General features: G+C 33.5%; 1 protein-coding gene and 1 long non-coding RNA gene across 2 annotated transcripts in view; one reads left to right on the top strand and one right to left on the bottom strand.

Annotated features, from left to right (window-relative positions):
* Positions 1 to 20,685, bottom strand: part of LOC127844207 (repressor of RNA polymerase III transcription MAF1 homolog) — a 505,514-nt gene that overhangs the window by 129,619 nt on the left and 355,210 nt on the right. The gene's annotated exons all lie outside the window — the stretch shown is intronic.
* Positions 16,548 to 19,922, top strand: LOC127844219 (uncharacterized). Its single transcript, XR_008032628.1, has 3 exons — positions 16,548 to 16,583; positions 17,801 to 17,914; positions 19,900 to 19,922. It is a non-coding gene; the product is annotated as an uncharacterized LOC127844219 (long non-coding RNA).

Raw genomic sequence — 20,685 nt, forward strand, 5'->3', positions numbered from 1 at the left:
GTGAGAAAGATCGTCGTTAATATAGTCATTAATAAACGGCAAATAAATTAAAACTTCTAGAAATGGAAAAACATTTACTGCCCCCTCGTTTATCATATAATCCATAATGGTAAAAGGTATCAAAAATTCCAAAATGCCATGGAGGGATACGAAGTATCGAGCGAAACGGATATAGCCGAAGTTTGCCCAGCTATTGACCACCTGGCATTGAGACATTCAACGTTGGCAGATAAGCATCGGTAATAAACGCTTTACATCAATACTATTCTTTTATTATTCGTTTAAATACATCAATGCATTTCCTGGGCCAGAAAATACAGAAATATTAGAATGTTAACATGTCCCCGCAACATCCTCTACTCCCATATTCTAAATGTATGGGGGTACGTGTGCGAATCCTATGTACTCGACTGTTGTTATTTATAGGGACGTAACAAATATGGTAGAATTCAAACAATGAAATATTAATTACACTTTTTCATAATTAGGGAGTTTGTGCATTATAACTGTCAGTAATGTTTCGACATACAAATCAGCGAATTTCGCGTGATTTGAAATATTATTTCCGACAAAACATGTTTACCATGCACATTTATTATATAATATATAAATACGTGGAGAAACTTTACAACACAGTTCTTTGCTCCAGAAGATAAAAACTGTTGATATAGTTGTTATTATTGTTATAAGTATTAATCTAAGTGGTAGTTGCTATAAAAAAAATTCACTACACATATAAGGGAGACAATCATGTTGGGCTTTTAACAAATGTTTATACGAGTAATACATATAATATTTCACAACGGGAATCTTTTATTTGACATTCAGGATGAATCTGGGTGTGATGGGATTGTAGATCACATGGCCCTATTATACTTAAACACTCGTGCAATTCTTATCCTTTTTCATAGGTTTAACTTGCTGGTATTTCATAAACACGTATATATATATATATATATATATATATATATATATATATATATATATATATAGTTTCAGATTGGGTAAAATGGTGGGTCAAACGTCCATTCTACCGCCGTATTGTTGGGTCTTTAGTCGATTGTCGGGTCCCAAAGTCGATTATCGGGCCCTTGGACCCGACAGTTGAAGACCCACTTAAAAAACTGCTGCTTAACATTCTCATCACTATTTTTAAATTCAAATTTGCATATGTTATTTTACTCGAATTGTCGGGCCTATATCTCCCATTAGCACACATTAGGTCAAACTCCACACAGCAGTTACTTCCCTTGGGCATTCGCCAATCATTAATGTCTTTTTCTAGAATAAGGGAGGCCACTGCGTATGAGATTGACCAACCTCGGCGCAGTGATTTGACGGGAACCAGCATAGCAACGAACGACAACTCTGTAATAAAAATTGCCAATTTTCGCGGTTAAACTTAAAGAGGTAAGTTGCGATAATATTTATTAGGTTTATTTATATTTTTGGTTATTAAAATTATTCTGCAAATGACTGAATTTAAACTGAAACTGCAACCAATAATTAGGACACAGTTTCTGAAGTGTTTGCTGACAATGAAAACATATTTCAAACATGTAAAGCCGTGGCACGAATTTAGGTGACAACCTTGTTACCGCAAACAAACAAATGTAACCTATAATCTGCATTTAATGCAGATATAGTGACATTCATGAAAGCAAGCATGATTGTAGCATTAGATCATTTCCATGCGATACAAGTTCAATATATGTTTTAGGCTGACTGCAATGGTTAGACTGGGGAAATAAATTATAAAAGAACAGAATCTTTAACCACACAAGTTGGATTAGCCTTAGTGGTACAGTCATGTTACTATTACCGGATCAGTAGCGTAATAAAGTTGTTCTGGGGAAAAGCAATAAATGGTTTAAGACTTCTTTTACATCAGTTTGATAAGGTATCCGGACAAACGCTTCCACAAACAATCACTCCTACGCTAAATTAGTTCTGGCTTCAATAACTTTAAAATTCGCTTTCTATGATTTTTGAATGGCGCGACATTAAAGTTATGGACCAACCCCAGTAGGAAAGTCAACCAGGAATATACGAAAAGTTGACAGTTAACAAAGACCGGTCCAAAACAGCTTGTAAAAGCAGTTATTGGCCCAAATCAGCTACTTTATGTCTTTATTGGAAAGATTGACATTTTTCACATTTAACTGAGATGTTTTTTTACAAAATACTATCTTAAACATTTAACATTTATCTTTTCTGCTCTAACATATAGACCAGTTGACGAGTGAAGTCACGCGCACCTGCAAATATTACACTCCGCCCACTGGTTGGCAAAAAGAGGTGAAATTCATATAAGCGCATATAGAGAAAGTTGAAATAATAATCGTTTTTATTGATAATCATGCACTATATCAAATATAATTTTACTAACTATGTCTGAATTAAACATAAGCATGCAAGGAAATGCATTTTTGGAACGATTATATTGTTGTTATTATTTGTTTTTACTATAAACGAAATCTGGAATGGAACACAATATACGTGCGCGGTATGCAGTTACCATAAAAATCTCTACTTGGCACATCTTCGCGACCATTTTTTAGATAAAAAATTCTCTGATATTGAAATTTTTTCAGAATAAAACAAATTTAATGAACGAACAAACATAAGGATGTAAACAAACAGCAAATAGATCGACTTTATGTACGCAACATATAGTAACTGATTTGAACATGCCTGTAAAAACTTGCCTTGTTACACATTAAATAAATTCTCTTGATAAATGTAATTGTTTTTATTTAATTATTCACACCAATTTTGACACTCTTTGTTTCAGCGTTTTTAACCCGGTGTTTTATTGCACCTTTGTTCATCATAAAGCGATTATCTCGTTATGATCGGATACTGTCCAAACAATTACAAAGAACACATGGTGTGATAAATCCAGGGACCTATTCTTGGCCCCTGCATAAACCACATGTGGCATACAAGTGTCTGGTCATTAAACATCATTTATGATACCTCCATGTCATCTCTTGGCATATTGAGCGATCATCAAAGCAAAATTGTAAAGCCAAAATACGAAACAGTTGCTTTAATAAAATATTTGAACATATTAAAAAATGAAGATATTTGTCCGAAATGGATTAACAGGAATTAGTGTATGTATATATTAGCCTGTTTAATCATAATAATAGAGTGTTAATAAGTATAAATTAAAAATATTGTGCAATTTCATTGCTACACAATTAACGTATTTAACGAGTACAGGCAAATGTAAACTCGGCTATTCATGTTAAGATTGTACGTTTCTGTAGTGTACGAAATGACATGAAAACAAGCAAACAACAAAAGGGTAAAAAATACTTGCGTAAAATAAATTAATAATAATAAATATATAGATATATTTACAGGCTTTTTCCGCCCTATGCCACGGGTCCGAAATTCGGCCCCATTCCCAATGCAAATCTGGTTGTTTTTTTCCCAATTGAAAAAAAAAATCCCAATTAAAAAAAAAAAAAAAAAAAATTTTTTTTTTTTTTTTTTTTTTACCCTTTAAATATATAAGTTGACCTGATCTGGTGTAGAAAATAGAAAGTATTGCATTATTAAATTATCTGTTGCCTTGAATTTGTTTTAAGAACTGTAAAATATGTTAATGATTATTTAAGACTTAACTTTTTATCCTCAAAATCTGGCGCTTCCTGCGATTTTTTTCACCTCAAAAAGGCCAAGCCTTTTCCCCAAATTCAGATTAAAAAACCTGCACTAATCACACATGTTCATAATATTTTGTAAAATTTTAATAATAAGTTATCAAAATAGTCGTTATTTACCAGTTAACGGCTTCTTTGAAGTATAAGAAACACTGTTTTAAATAATTTTCATGCGATAATTTTTCCCAATTGAGCCAATTTTGCGATTAATTTTTTTCCCAAAATGGGGGTTTTCACGACGCGAAATTCCCAAAATTCCAGTGTGGCGTTTTCCCAAAATGGAGCGGAAAAAGCCTGATTTATCATAAAATGCTAGATTGTTATCACTCCTTACCACCAGTAAAGAGAGTGCATGCAAAGACAGTTTAATTTGCTTAATATGCAATTCTTGTTTTTCATATGTATGCTAAACTTTATGATATTGTCATTCGATGGAAACGAAATGGTAATTCATTCCATGTAAAATAAAATTACTACAATGTTTATAAATTGTAATGTATTCCGCTTTTAGGGCTTCGTTTTATAATTGATTAAATGCCCCTCTTGCACCTTCGCTCGCTTATGAACAATAACAATATCTGCACCACTCATAGTTATAATCGAATTAATGTATGTGTTATTATCTTTGAAATATAATTTACCAAAATCTTACAATCACAAAGAATAGGAAAGAATATTTATTGTTTTGTTTTGTTGGATTGCCAGTTTTTAGTCTGATGTATTAATATTATTAATTCGTATTTTTATACAGAGGTAATTATATTTATGAAAATACATTTATTGGTACTAAATATTATATTTTTGCACTATTATGTAAGAGTTTTTAAGTTTATTTCGGATTTTTGTATCGTTTTATTGACTAAACAAACGACATGTATACATGTTTTACGTTACTGTAACCAGTGTTTTTTGCCAACCAGCCAGTGCGCATGCGCGGAAAATCCCGAATGTAAACAATAACATTCAACTGGTCTATCGAGAAAAACAGCGACGTGACACACATGATTGAAATGCGAATCTCCCGAGATTTCACGGTCATATGATGTTATTTCTATTTTTAGTAACAAACCATGTGCTCAATTGTTTACAAATTCAGAAAGACATTTCCCGTTTTTTTTAATAATTATTCTTGCTTGTTTTGTAAACAAATTGTAGTGTAAATACAAAATCAATGTACAAAATATTCAAAATTATCAAATTCACTTTGAAATCAGTGTTTAAATCCACCAGACGTAACTTGTTAATCACAAATAATAGATTTCAGAAAACGAAAGTAATGTTTACAATTCCAGCAAAAAATGTCAAGGTCGATCCGAAAGAATCCAAATGAAAACTCGTCACATGACAAAGCGACAATGGTGCAAAATTATGACTTTCAGGCTGATGAGAGTTATTTTCATCTATTGTAAGATGCATTTGAAACATTTGAATCTTAAAATATGCCCTGATGCAGTAATTTATATTCATTCACCAATATATGAAGGAATGTATCCAAGAAAACATACTGTCTTTGATTTATAGCGACTCTGGTTGACTTTCGATACAGGGTTGGCTTCAGCGTACAGATATGTCAATACTATATAAACTGTACGCTGAAGTTTCTTTAGCTAACGCTAAATTTGACAGGGCGGACATTCGCTCCTACAATGTTTTGATAGGGCGGACAGTAGCTCCTATATTATTTTGCCAACTCGGACAATCGCTTCTACATTATTTTGTCAACTCGGACAGTCGCTCCTACATTACTTTTATTCAACGGCAAAACGTTCTATATGCCTATCAAAGACTTACACCTATAATTAACCGACAATTAATTTTGCCAACTTGTTGACAGTTAGCCAATTCAAAACATTACATTTCCTACATTACATTTATTGGAATACATGTAAGTGCCATTTTGCGAATGGGATAAACATAAAAACCGCAAATATGTTGTTCTTAATTTCATTTGTTTTTATGATATGACATTTATATGACATTTATAAACATATATATACACAAAATACACAAACGAAAAAACATCCAAACAAAAGGTTTTTAGTGTCTGTCAGTGGCTCACCGTCTTCTTTCTTACGCGTTTTATCACCGATTATATTTATATAATAGCAAAGAATTAAATTGTAATATATTGATAGAATGTTATCGGTATATCTTACAATAACACAAAATAGACCAGAAAAATTATACATTGAAGACGAAATTCATAAAATGCAACATGCAGGCAAATTCGACTACAGACATGTTCGATTTACTGCATAACCATCATATAGTTGACTTAGACATGTGCTTCTTTGAGTACGAGTGACCCTCTAAGCATAGCACAGACTGACTGCGTTTGTTTGTTAGAAGTTCCATGTTGGTAGTAAATTATTGGCGTAATATTGACATTACAATATATACATATTGTTTTCACAGATTGCTAAATTACATTTAAAGAATCGACCAACTGTAACATAGTTTCTTAATAAGTAAATTGATTAATTAAAATCACATTGATCGGCTCATGTTAAATTGGCTTTCTGTTAACAAGTTGGCAAATTTAATTGTCTGTTAATTATAGATGTTAGCCGGGTTGGCAAAATAATGTTGGAGCGACTGTCCGCCTTGTCAAATCCGAAATGTATTTGTGTTACCTTTTTTTCGCCGCACAATTCATGCATTAACGGATCAGTTGTAGCTATAACGGATCACATGATCAAAACCACTCAAGGAGGGGGGCATTTAACATATTATTTGAACTGTCGAAACATGAACTTTGTTGTTAACAAGGACCAAGTTATATTGCCAGTTATAAATAATATTAATGTTTTTGTTATTGTTATTGATTGTTTTCTATATGTGATCTTGTATTCTTGTGTGAAATATCTGATGAAAATCCTAAATAGATCAGAAAGATATGGGTGTCTTATAAACCATGAAATTATTTGAATTATATATAATCATCGATATTAAACATGGATCATAAATAAAACTATAAGATTGATGTCATTTATTGTAAGAATCAACAAGATTTTCATATATTTTAATATAATATATTAGCAATACGCATATTATCACGCTTGATCTGTTATTGTCCTTATTCTTTATTTCATTTAAGGTGCTGAAAATCTTTAAACACGAATCAAAACTGAAATGGACTTTTGCAGGCAGGACTACTAAATGGCCTTAAAATTAATGCTTAAACTTTTTGCTTGCCAACATAGTTATAGCATGTGGCCGCGAACAATGTTTAACCTCGATTTGGAAACGAGACAGAAATCAACAAAATTGTATATAAATGTCAGCAAAACATACCGAAATGTTTGACAAAGAGTATTTCCCATTACGACTCAATCAGTGCGTTTTAAAGAACAGACCTTGAAGATGCTATATATTAAATATCATCTAAAAATATCAACTATTTAACGCGATGCGCAGTCTGTAATTTACTGATGTTTAGGAACCAAAAGTTAGGTAATGTCCGGTTATATGATCATATGCTAAAAATGAAGTATGCTTTCTGCTTTCTGTGCATTGATTTTTTTAATTCAAAATGTTTTGGGCCTGCCCAGCTAGCTGAGTTGATGGCTCAGTTGATAGAGCGCCAGACTGTCAATTCTAAGGTTTGAATCTGGGGGTAGGATAAAGTTTCTTCATAGAGATTGGTTCCCGAACATTGTAACATTGTATTTGTAGGTCATTCTTCCCCAACCTCTGAATCAAGTGGGGAAGAAGTGGGTCACTTGTGGTTGGCTAATACTGATCACAAGAAGTAGGAAAGCTGGTTCATGTCCTGACCACTTGCAAAATGACCTTAATTTGGGTTCAAGAAGGCATTAAACCTGATCAATCTAAATTCAACCAAATTCTTTTGCCCAAAGGTCAGAGTTTCAAATACATTCCAACACAACAGCTGTTGGCAGTCACCTCGATTATTGATTATAAAGCCCCGTCCAGTTCGATTGACAGCGGCTAGCAGTCAATAGTATGGTCGTTTTAATAACATTGCCAACAACGATCATTTGTCTAAACTGTTTTCAATTTTCTAAAGATTGACTGTTTCCAAAACACAATTTAATAATCTTAAAGAACTGGACCAACGTTATTCCTTCTTCTGTTTGAGATTTTGCAGAACTTCTCCCTAAAGTGACTAGTCTTTATGACATTAAGTGAGTAATAAGGCCTTTCAAAATTTCATTCTCTACAGTTATTTGATTAATCATTAAATATTATGAAAATTTAAATATCATTTATGTTAGATATAAAGCCATGTATTAATCTTGCATGATTTTCATGTCTGATAGATGTTTCACTCAACAGTTTGTTTATGCAGAAATAAAACAAGTAACTGATTTTTATGCCCCCCTTCAAAGAAGAGGGGGTATATTGCTTTGCACATGTCGGTCTGTCGGTCCGTCCACCAGGTGGTTTCCGGATGATAACTCAAGAACGCTTGGGCCTAGGATCTGTGCAAGTGGAAGTCAAGTTCTTAAACCTTTGCATGCTGGGAAATTTGTCGTCTGCTAAAATGTTGTCTGCTGAATTTCTCAAATTAGCATTTTCTTTGAATTTTTTCAAAGAATACTATAAGAATAGCAAACAGTTTGGATCCTGATGAGACGCCACATTCTGTGGCGTCTCATCTGGATCCAAACTGTTTGCAAAGGCCTTCAAAATTCGGTTCCAGCACTGAAAGAGTTAAGAAAATCCCTGGAGTTGGTACTGTGCATCATTTAAGATTCCTCTTTGTAGCCTTGACCTTAAGTCATTTAATCTTGTTTGTTAATTTCAATTTCAGCTGGCACTACATGTTTTTGCCTTTATATGTTTGAACAAATAAAATGGGCATCAAATCCTTTAAGCAAACAAACAATTGACTCTGGGATACGGCCTTACCTTTCAAAAGGGGAAAATACCATGTGACGGGCACTTTTGGGGAAAAATTGCAATAAATTGTCATAAACCGAAGGTTAATTACATGTAATAACCATTATTTGCTCCACTTAAAAGCTGTAGCTTTTTATATGGCTTTCCCCTACCACAAGTGATTGGAGCTATACTGCAATCACTGTGTCTGTCTGTCCCACATGGGTTTATGAATAAAATAAAACATTTCAAGTTTCAAATGCTTAACTGTTCCCTGGAATTGTTCATGAAAAATGCCTTGTAATTTGTTTAGCAGTCACATAAACAACCAAGCTATGTAATATGGAATTTTTACACCCATTATTGCTGCTTCTTCCTGTATTTGCGCGATGATTATCTGAGATATTAACTCTATGATTCTGTATTCTCAAATCTTTTCTATAAAGTAGGAATGTAGTTGACAATTGTTAATAGTTTTATTTGATCGTTCGTCAAAAAGTTGTAATTCTGTTACTCTTGTATCTTCAATGCAATTGAGTAATTAAATAGCAATTAAATTGAATGCGTTTTAATTCCCTTTTATTATTGTTTAATTTGAGTAACAATGCTATGACGTTAAATTTTATTTACACTTAAATGTATTATGAATATTGCTGGGCCAAGTGTGAGGTTGAGCGCTCTATAACCAGGTTTAAACCCCCAATGCTTTGCATTGACCGTTCCAAGGCGGTGACCCCAGCTTTATTCATATTTTGTGTTTATGTTGGTTTGTATTTTGCTGTATTGTGCTGTTTTGTACTGTTTGGGCAATCGGTCACTTGCCTTAAATAAAGGACCTACTAATTGTTTTTAATGAAAATTCAATACTGCTCCAGCAGCTGGAGTTTCACTTCTTTATATTGTATTATTTTTTAACCGATTTTGTTTCAAAACTTTCCCTCTGTGTCATCTGTAAAAGACTAAGATTAATATTTCTTTGCCAAAATACAGAGGAAATTTGTAATGGAATATTGATTGTTGCTTTAAAGCTTTTATGATAATCAGTAACAGAAGCAGTAACATTCAGCCATAATTATGTATCCACACGGCTATAAACTAATACCAAGCTTCCCATTCCCCTTCTCTTCAGATACTTCCTTTCTTTCAAAGGGAAACAGTGGTGGTAAACAGATGATATTGCAATATTGCAATACTTCTTCCTCTGCCAAAATACATGTTATAAACATTGTTGGGCCTCTTATCAGTTATAAAAATTGTAGGGTCCCATATAAGAAATAAACATGTTGACACTAATTTTCAGATTTCATATAAGTCATATTGTTGAGTCTCATATATGAAATACTGTTGGGTCCCATATAAGTAATATTGTGGGGTCCCATATAAGGTATATTGTCAGGTACCATATAAGAAATATTGCTGGGTCCTATATAAGAAGTATTGTTGGGTCCCGTATAAGAAACATTGTTGGGTCCCATATTTAAGAAATTTTGCAAGAAATATTGTCAGGTACCATATTATATAAGAAATATTGTTGGGTCCTATATAAGAAGTATTGTTGGGTCCCATATAAGAAACATTGTTGGGTCCCATATATAAAAAGTATTGTAAGAAATATTGTTTGATCTCATATAAGAAACATTGTATATTTTTATACGTAAAAAGCATCGTTGGGTCCAACATAAAAGATACAAGTTGACATTCTAGGGTCCCTTATAATTTAATTAACATTAAATGTATAATTAACACTTTAGGTATCCATATAAGTAATGAAAATTGTTGGGCCTGGCCCTTTATTAGAAGTAGACATGTTTACACTTAATGACTAATGTTGAGACCCATATAATTAAAATGTATTGCTAGTAGACTGAACTGCAATTTTCTAACACTGGTTTCAGTGACACACATTCACTGTGCAGATTTCTACTAAATATGTGTTGTTTTAATCTCAAAATTAGTCTTGAGGGTTAATTGACACACCCATTAAATTATTTCTTTATAACCATATGGTATCCGTTGTTAATTCGAATGTTATTTATCATTTTGCCGTTCATCGTAATTTCTTTTCTGCTTGCCACCATCTTGGACGATGACGTAAATACAGGCATGCTCAATCACTATACATTGACCACTGCCAGTATCCTCCGCAATATAGACAATCCCAGAATCGATAATAAGGGCGCCGCCATATTGGCTATTACGTATTTTTGAGTAGTGACTTAATGGACTTTCCTACATTAATAGATAGTGACATCTACAATTATTTTGTGCTGAAAATGAACACACAAAAACCATACCTATGCTTATTTGCTCAAAGAGACATTCAGACAGGAGAGGAGCTTCTTTATGACTATAGTGTGTCTGATCTACCATGGAAGGTTAGTTATATCATATACATCATATTTAATAAATAGATGATGCCATTATCATGAAGAAGCACACATGAATGGATGTCAAACTACTAACATAACTTTTGTCATCAAACAGCTTATGGCTTTTCGCTAACATAATTGTATCCTCAAAAACAGCTGTTAACCCTTTGCATGCTGGGAAATGTGTCTCCTGCTCTAATTCATCTGCTGAATTTCAAAAATTAGCATTTTCTTCGAGTTTTTTTCATAGAATATTATTAGAATAGCAAACAGTTTGGATCCTGATGAGACGCCACATTCTTATTTTTTCCCTGTAACAAAAGGAAAGAGCATTTATACATTTGTATTTGGTATCTAGCGTCTCTAATTGGTCCACTATCAGGATTGTTTAAATAATGCCCCTTTGGTTAAAATTTGCTCCTTCCTTGGAGATCACATCTTTTACAAAAATTAATGAGCTATCAGATTCATCTTATGTTCCAAGTTAATCAACCCCACAAATCAATAAGAGTTCAGCAATCTTTATTATAGCTGTTGAGCAATATTGGGCTTTTTTATGTCCCCCACTATAGTAGTGGGGGACATATTGTTTTTGCCCTGTCTGTTGGTCTGTTGGTTGGTTGGTTGGTCTGCTGGTTGGTTTGCGCCAACTTTAACATTTTGCAATAACTTTTGCTATATTGAAGATAGCAACTTCATATTTGGCATGCATGTGTATCTCATGAAGCTGCACATTTTGAGTGGTGAAGGGTCAAGGTCATCCTTCAAGGTCAAACGTCATATAGGGGGACATTGTGTTTCACAAACACATCTTGTTGGACCTTTTGTTTAGTCTTGTGTTATCTGGTACCTTTTATAAAATCAATATTAAGTTACTTTTGCAATAATTTGTAGGAAAAGAAAGCCAATGGTATGTTTAGTTCACAGTTTTTAATGGATGTAATGATACTTTGAATGGTAATATTGGGAAGTAAGTAGGTAAATATTCTTGTTTAAATTGTCTAATTATTGAGTAAGCCAATCTTGTGAAATACAATTTAGCAGAACGTTCAAAGAAAATAAGTTTTTATGGCCAACTTCGCATCATGGTTGTCAGTTTTTTTCAAGGCTGATAAATAGTTATGATAATTTCAATACTGTCAAAAGTATGCAAATGATAGTTGGCACACATATTCATGTACATCTCTTAGGAAAAAAGCAACATAACTTTAAGCGGGTATATTCGATTTTTAAATGCGTTAAATTGTAATATATTGAAACAAATATGCTATAATAACACGCAATATGCAAGAAAAATGATACATTTAAGACGAATTTCATAAAATGCAGCAAATGCAAACTTGCGCACCAAGCTGATTGTGACGAAGATAATTCGTACATATTTTCCTACAATAACCGATGCATTCGTCTTTTAAGTAAGTGTTCGTGTGTCGTATGAATCAATATCGCTGCAGGAATTTAAAATGAACCGTTAAACTAAATTTAGATTCACATCTTACATGCATGATATACATGCTGGCGAATTCGGCTGTACAGGCTTTTTCGATTTCAATTTTAAATATTCTGCTTATTTCGCATTTTCCGACAAATGTTCTTCTTTACTTGTATTTTAGTTTATTTTGAAATATATGTATAATAAGTTTTTTGCACATTTTATATTAATTAATAAATATTTGACAAGATCGTATATACCCGCTTTAAATGGTCTGCCACCTAGGGCAAACATGTATATGATACTTGAATTATCCAGTGAATGGCAAAATCAAATTCAAAGGTATCATTACAGCCTGCTTGTTAAGATTTAATTTTCATGTTAGTTTGCATCTTTTCATTTTTAGCTCATCTATTTTTTGAAAAAAAATTATGAGCTATTGTCATCACCTTGGCGTAGGCGTCCGATTAAGTTTTGCATTTACAGGGGTTTTTCTGTCTATTTTGGGAAAAGGAGTCTGACCAAATTGGGAATTTTTTATTGACACAATTGGCCATTTTGGTAAATTTTGCTTCGATTAAACAGCTCATTTGGGAAAAAATAGTGAATATATCATGCTTAAATAATTCAGTAGTTTAACAAATAAATTTGTTTTTATTTGTTATTTTGTCTTCTTTATATAAACAGATGCAATATTGGGCGTGTTCAACGTTTATTCAAGTACTGCATTTTTGTTTATTAGTTACAGTTACACTCTGAGATAAGAACTGAACAGTCAAAACCTTATAGCAGATATTTTTTACCAAAACAAACACTGGTTAGTCACACAAGTTATAAGACACTTCATTCTTTAAAGAAAAAAAAAAATTTTTTTTTTGGAAGTTGGGACTATTTTTTAATATTTTGGTTTGGGATCGGGTCCGTTTGCTTTGGGAGTGCCTCCGTTTTCCGGAGGCGCAGACAGTGCTGAAAACCCCCTGATTTAGGTCCACTTTACTCATTAAGTATCTATGCTTTTGCATTCAAACTTGGTACACTTACTAACTATCAAGAGGGGACTGGGCAGGCAAAGTTAGATAACTCTGGCGTGCATTTTGACAGAATTATGTGCCCTTTTTATACTTAGAAAATTGAAAATTTGGTTAAGTTTTGTGTTTAGGTCCACTTTATTCCGTAAGTATCAAAGCTATTGCTTTCATACTTGCAACACTTATTAACTATCATAAGGGGACTGTGCAGGCAAAGTCATGCAACTCTGACTGGCATTCTGACGGAATTATGGGCCCTTTATACTTAGAAAATTGAAGATTTGGTTATGTGAATTTTGTGTTTAGATCCATTTTACTTCTAAAGTATCAAGGTTATTGATTCTAAACTTCAAATACTTTCATGCTATCATGAGGGTACTGTACCTGGCAAGTTGAATTTTACCTTGACCTTTGAATGACCTTGACTCTCAAGGTCAAATTATTTAATTTTGCTAAAATTGTCATAACTTCTTTATTTATGATTAGATTTGACTGATAATTTGACAAAACAACTCTTAACTGACATACCACAATAGACTCCCCCCACCTTATAAATGACCACCACACCCTTACACTATACCCCCCTCCCCCCCCCCCCCCACCACCACCCAGCCCATTTTATTTTTTATGTTCCCATTCACTATAGTGGGGGACATATGGATTTTCCCCTGTTGGTCTGTTTCTGCCAACTTTAACATTTTGCAATCACTTTTGCTATATTGAAGAAAGCTACTTCATATTTGGCATGTATGTGTTTTTCATGGAGCTGCACATTTTGAGTGGTACTTTCTGATAATGGGTTAAAATGAAAGTGAATATCTGCTAACAGTTGCACTGCATAAGCATGAAACAAATTGCCTGGATTATTTCATTTATTTTTCTTACACATACTGCTCTGATAGGGAATACATGTTATAAACATGACTTGCGAGTTTTTCACACCTTTATTGACATTACACAACAGATTAACACCAATGAGCTGTCGAAAGTCGTTTAACCTCTATGCCATTAAAATCTGTTAAATGGACGAATAAAGCAATTAAGCTGTGATCTTCGCCATCTTTGTACCAGATTGCAGAATTTCCAATTTCAGATTTCCAGTTTGCGAAGTCATTTTTGCCAATTCCCAATGGGCAGAATATTTATTTATTAGGTTGTTTACGATGTATCCTTGTTTGAAGCTTTATTATTGCAATATTTCTGCCTAAATACATGTAATAAGAATTGTTGGGCCTCTTACAAGTAATAAACATCGTAGGGTCCCATATAAGAAATAAACATGTTTACACTAATTTTCGGGTCTCATATAAGTAATATTGTTGGGTCCCATATAAGAAATACTGTTGAGTCCCATATAAGAAGTATTATAAGAAATATTGTTGGGTCCTATATTAGAAGTATTGTTGGGTCCCATATACGAAACATTGTTGGGTCCCATGTATAATAAGCATTGTAAGAAATATTGTCAGGTACCATATAAGAAATATTGTTGGGTCCTATAAGAAGTATTGCTGGGTCCCATTTTAGAAACGGGTTTTTTACCTTCTATAACAGACGCCGAACTAGGCTGTTTGTTTCCCCTTTCTGGTCAAAAAAATTCCACCTAAAAAAAAATATATATTTATTTTTAGCTCCATCTGGCCAGCGGGGCTTATGTCATAGTCCTGTGTCCGTCGTGTGTCCATGCGTGCGTTAACTTTTTCTTTAAACATCTTCTTCTTCTTCTTTTTACAGTTTTGAGCACGAACAGTCCGTTTTTCACGATTTAAAACGGCCGTTTTTGTAAATATTCACGGACATGAACGGATTGTGAATTGGCCGTGTCAAAATTGTGAAATGTCCGTCCATGGCCAATCGCAAAGAAGGAAAAAAAGCCCTGAATCCACAACGAATACAATGACACAATACAACATAAAGCTAATTATGGCATGTTCACAGACATTCAAATATTTTGCAGAAATGCATTTGCCGTTGTTATACATTTTTATACACGTATAATATGTACGTAAAAACGACACCCTTCTATTACTCATCATATTAAGGGTTGCGGCATGTGGATATTGTCTTTAACATCTTGAATGGCAAAAAGGGATTTTTGTCCGTTAAATGAAGGATTTTTTGGCTGTTTTAAAGAATTTGAAGTATTATAAAATTGTTTATAAGTTTTTGTCACAGTGTATATGGGTTCCTCTACCCCTCAAGTGCACATATTACTCCTCGTCAAATTTTTCTTGGTCATACGTGCACTGTTTGGGTAGAGGAACCAATATACACTGTAAACAAAAAACTATAACTTATGATATACATAACAGCAAAACTTCAGTTGTAATGTCCAATATACTTTTCTGTAGATTTCAGTAAGACCCACCAATGGATAATAATATCAAGGCCCAACTGTTGACTATATACTTATATATATGTGGCGCGTTTTCTGAAAAAGGCCCCTTTTGTGTGAACGTCAAATAACGGAGAAATGACGTTGTGAAGATATGCATTATTTTCCGACGTTTAAAAATTATTTTAGACAAACATCACACAAATTTAATCACTATTCTAATTCATTTAATTTAGAACGTGTAACAATACAAATTGGCCATATTACATGTATAGTAGTAAACAACGGACAAAACTTCTTGCAAATTATATCGTCAAAATAGTTGCATTGATATAAAAACATTTTTAGAGTTCACACAGCAATCTCTTCAAAATTATAGGTTTGAACAAGTTTTCATTTGATCATATAAAACGTGTACATTATCTGAATAGGAAAAGAACGAACTTTAAGAACATTTTAAAAACTCAATTTATTTTGTCACATTCATATGGCCTTTTTTTCTGAACCATGTCACGTAAACATAATAGCAAAACCTTCTGTTATCCAAGCCAATATATATTTCTATAGATTTCAGCAAGACCCACCAATGGATAATAGACATACAAGACCCCACTGTTGACATTATATGTTTACAGTCATTGAGGCAACTGTTGAAGACACCCACAGTCCTAGAATCTATACAGGAGTCAGAGCCTCTCATGATACAACATGCCAGTGTTGACTGTGCTGATCATATGCAATCTACAGGTTTCACTTTGGTTCTTTCAGAGTCCATGTCAACTGCTGACAGTGAAGAGCCAGGCCGTCTGACCCATGATAGGAGGGAGCCAAGTGAAGAGCCAGCCAGTCTGACCCATGATGGGAGGGAGCCAAGTGAAGAGCCAGCCAGTCTGACCCATGGTATTTCTGTTATCTGTTGGGCTCTTACAAGTAATACACATCGTAGGGTCCCATATAAGAAATAAACATGTTTACACTAATTTTCGGGTCTCATATAAGTAATATTGTTGGGTCCCATATAAGAAATACTGTTGAGTCTCATATAAGAAGTATTGTAAGAAATATTGTCTGGTACCATATAAGACATTCTTCAAAAAGTTCCAAGGTTACTTTGTCATGGCGATTTGCCAATCATTGTTCAGCATTTCTTACTTGCTGTCAATATACCTTGAGCGACCATTGCAGTCCTTTTGTTTACTTTAGTCTTTGATACATAGATTTGTTATTTTATATTAAACTTTGCTGTTAAATCAAGAAATTGTTTGTGTTGTTTTATATGTATGTATTTGCTTGTGGTTCGAATATGGCCATATTAAATGTATGCAAATGTGTTATCCTTGTCAAATAAAAAATCATTTCTTGAAACATTCAAGGTTCAATATTGAACTTTCTATTTATTATTCAGTACTTATTTTTTTATTTTACAAACTGGTACAATCGTTCACAATTACTTCTAAAGTCTAGTTGTGCAAATATGGGATTGCTTAAGCCATTTAAGAATTATGGTCTTTGTTTCATATCCCTGTACAGATGAGATATTGTGACCTGAAGGTTTCTTTATTATGGCACAATATTTATTTAGACTTTCAGCAATTATACTACATTCTCTTCCAGTTTAATGGCATACATACATACATGTATACTTCGGCTTTTATACAGAAATAAGTAATTATGTTGAATTTGCTTGCCATCAATTTGTGAATAAAATTATAATAAAAACTTTTATGGAGACCTTTGATTTTGGCAGCTTTTGTATGACAGAAAATGGTTATCTGTGAGAACCCAATAATTGATTTTAAATTGTTAGACCCAATTGTTATATTTAACATAAATTTTGGCATATATACAGGAAGTAGCTATTTTCAAAATGGCGGATCATGTAAATACCAAACCACGTGTTGGCTTTTTCAGAATTAAACATTACAAAATTTTTGACTCTGTAAATGCATGGTGTGATTACAAGAATTTGGAGCACCATAAGACTACAACTATACAGATAAAAGCTTTCTTGTGTACATTTTTCTGTAGAAGATGCAAAACAAATTTGTTAAATTGGCAGCAAACTGGAATGATGACTGCATATTGTGAATATAATCAAGAATTAACATGCTTTATAGATTCTTGACATGACTCATGGTGAACTAAAATTGCTTGCAAAGCATCTGGGACATGATGTGAAGACCCACAAGGAATATTATCAGTTGTCTTCCAGTACCATGGAACTCTCAAAGGTATATATTTCATTAATAAAAATCTTTAAATTTTCCATACACAGATATTTGAAAAACTAAATGCTATATTGTAACTAAGAGGGCTAAAAGAAAGAATAATTTAACAGGCAGCCACAGTAAGACCATATCTGATGTTGACTTTGACTAGTATGCTTTGCATTAATGGCTTTTTATGCCCCCTGGATCGAATGAACGGGGGTATATTGTTTTTGGCTTGTCTTTCTTTGTATGTGTGTGCGTGTCAAGGTGTGTGTGTGTGTGTGTCCAAAACTTTTACCAAAACTTAAACGTTTGATCATAACTTTTGAAATATTGAAAACAGCCAACTTGATATTTGGATCTACATGCGTATCTCATGGACCTGCACATTTGAGTGGTGAAAGGTCAATGTCATCCTTCAAGGTCAAAGGTCAAATAAAAAAAGCGGCACAGTAGGGGCATTGTGTTTTCTTACAACACATCTCTTGTTGTGAGTGTGTTTTGTGCTACAACCAATGTCCATGCCAAGGTGGAAACTCTCCAGTTCATGTTATTGTTGTTGTCTATTTAGCCCTCATTGTCATACTGTTTAGTGTTGTCTGCTAATTTGTTGCCATTGTTGACTATTTTATATTATTGTGGCTTTTCTTCATTTATTCAATGGGAATTTTGGTCACTGACCAGCTTTTCATTAATTAAGTTCTTTTACCGAAATGGTATCAAAAAATGCAATATCTAAAGGCAGTACATCACACAAGCTAGCATTAATATAAAGCGTAATTATACCCACTTACCTATGTGTAATGGGGGCTATATAAAGTCACTTTGTCGGTCTGTCCCGAAATTTCATCCGATCTTCACCAAACTTGGTCACAAGTTGTATCTAGATGATGTCTAGGTCAAGTTTGAATATGGGTCATGCCTGGTAAAAAAACTAGGTCACAAGGTCACTTAGTGCTTTTAAAAACACAAGTTTGTCTGGACCATAACTATTTCATTTATTGTTAGATTTTTAATTGACTTGGTTTTGATTGTTCACCATCATGGGACCGTGTGTCGCGCGAAAGAATTGCGTCGATATCTCCAAGAACTTAGATCAAGGTCACTTTTGGAGTTCAAGGGTAAAATGCTTGTCCGGGCCATAACTTTGTCATTCATTGTGAGATTTTAAAATCATTTGGAACATTTGTTAACCATCATTGGAGGGTGTGTCGCGCAAAGAATTTCATCTTGTCCGGGCAATAACTGTGTTGTTCTTTTGAGATTTTAAAATCAGTTGGAACATTTCACCATCATTGGAAGGTGTGTTTGTGCGAAAGAATTACGTCGATATCTCCAAGGTCAAGGTCACACTTTGAGTTCAAATGTCAAAAATGGCCATAATGAGCTTTTCTGGGCCATAACTATGTAGTTCATTGTGAGATTTAAAAATCATTGGCACATTTGTTCACTGTCATATGACTTGTGTGTCACGTGAAAGAGTTACGTCAATATCTCGAAGGTCAGGTCACACTTTGTTCAAAGGTAAAAGAAGGCCATAACTATGTTGTTCATTGTGAGATTTTAAAATCATGTGTTCACCGTTATGGATGGTGTGTGGCAGGAAGAATTATGTCGATATCTCCAAGGTCAAGGTCATGCTTTAAGTTCAAAGGTCAAAATGGCCATAAATGATAATGGCATAATAATTCTTAAAATAGCCATTAATTAGATTCTCTGTGTGGATGGGCACGTGGGGGTATAGGTCACGTCTGTGACAAAGCTCTAGTTTCTTTAAGTGTTGTGGCAGATAATTGAGATTATATTATTTGTAGGGCTGTGTAATTTACAAATATGGTACTGTGCAGACTTTCACAAGCTGTCAACAAAATAGCATATGGCAACGTTTGTGTTCAATTATATTGATATTGAAATAAAGTGAGGTCAGGGAACTATGGATTGCTACTGTTGTTATGATGGAAGTATTGTTGACACTGGAATATTATGGTCTTCTTGAAATTTTATAGGTTGCCCTGATGTTGTATGCTGTGAATGGTAAAGTCAATGAGTGGAAGGGAAGGCAGATGAAGGACATAGTAGTATAGAAGTTTTGATTATAAGATTTTTATTAATAATAATTCATTTTACTGAATTGGGATGGAGAATTTTTGTTTACTTTCTCTCCTATGGCTGTCAGTAAATTCGACTGAATGATCATTCTTCAGAACAAAACAGAGCGCTTGAGAACAGACAAACGATGTAAAACATTGTTTGAAAGGCGGGGCCCTTGTTTTGGCCACGTTAATAACTTAATAATCTAAAATTTACGTGGTAAAAATAGGCAAACCTATTTTAGTGCCTTGAAATTGTTTATCCTCTTAAAGAAATGCTAATGCAACAAATACTTTTTAACACACTTGAAGTATTGAAAATATTTTACTGTCGTATCAAGAGTGACTTCTGGTTATTTTTTTCTAAATAGTTATTTCTAAAATAAAAATCATTTTTTACAGATTTACCTCTTCCAATTGAGACGAAGATGGCCATCAAGAAGGTAAAATAGTTATTTATACCCATGATAGATCATTGGCCACTGTTCATTTGTATTATGAAAGTGGTCCACAGAGTCATTGTTATGGTAGCCCATTAAAAAAAAAGTATAGGAATACCTTTAGATTTGGACACCTATGAAATAGTTTTATGCTCAATTAGACATTTCGCTGTTTCTGAGTTATTTTTGATTGATTTAAGGGATAAATAACTTACTTGCAAGTATGAAGATTTTCCTGATTTAAATTGGAGCAGGTCTTATA

This window comes from Dreissena polymorpha, chromosome 9 (genome assembly GCF_020536995.1).
Source record: "Dreissena polymorpha isolate Duluth1 chromosome 9, UMN_Dpol_1.0, whole genome shotgun sequence".
Classification (NCBI taxonomy): Eukaryota; Metazoa; Mollusca; class Bivalvia; order Myida; family Dreissenidae; genus Dreissena; species Dreissena polymorpha.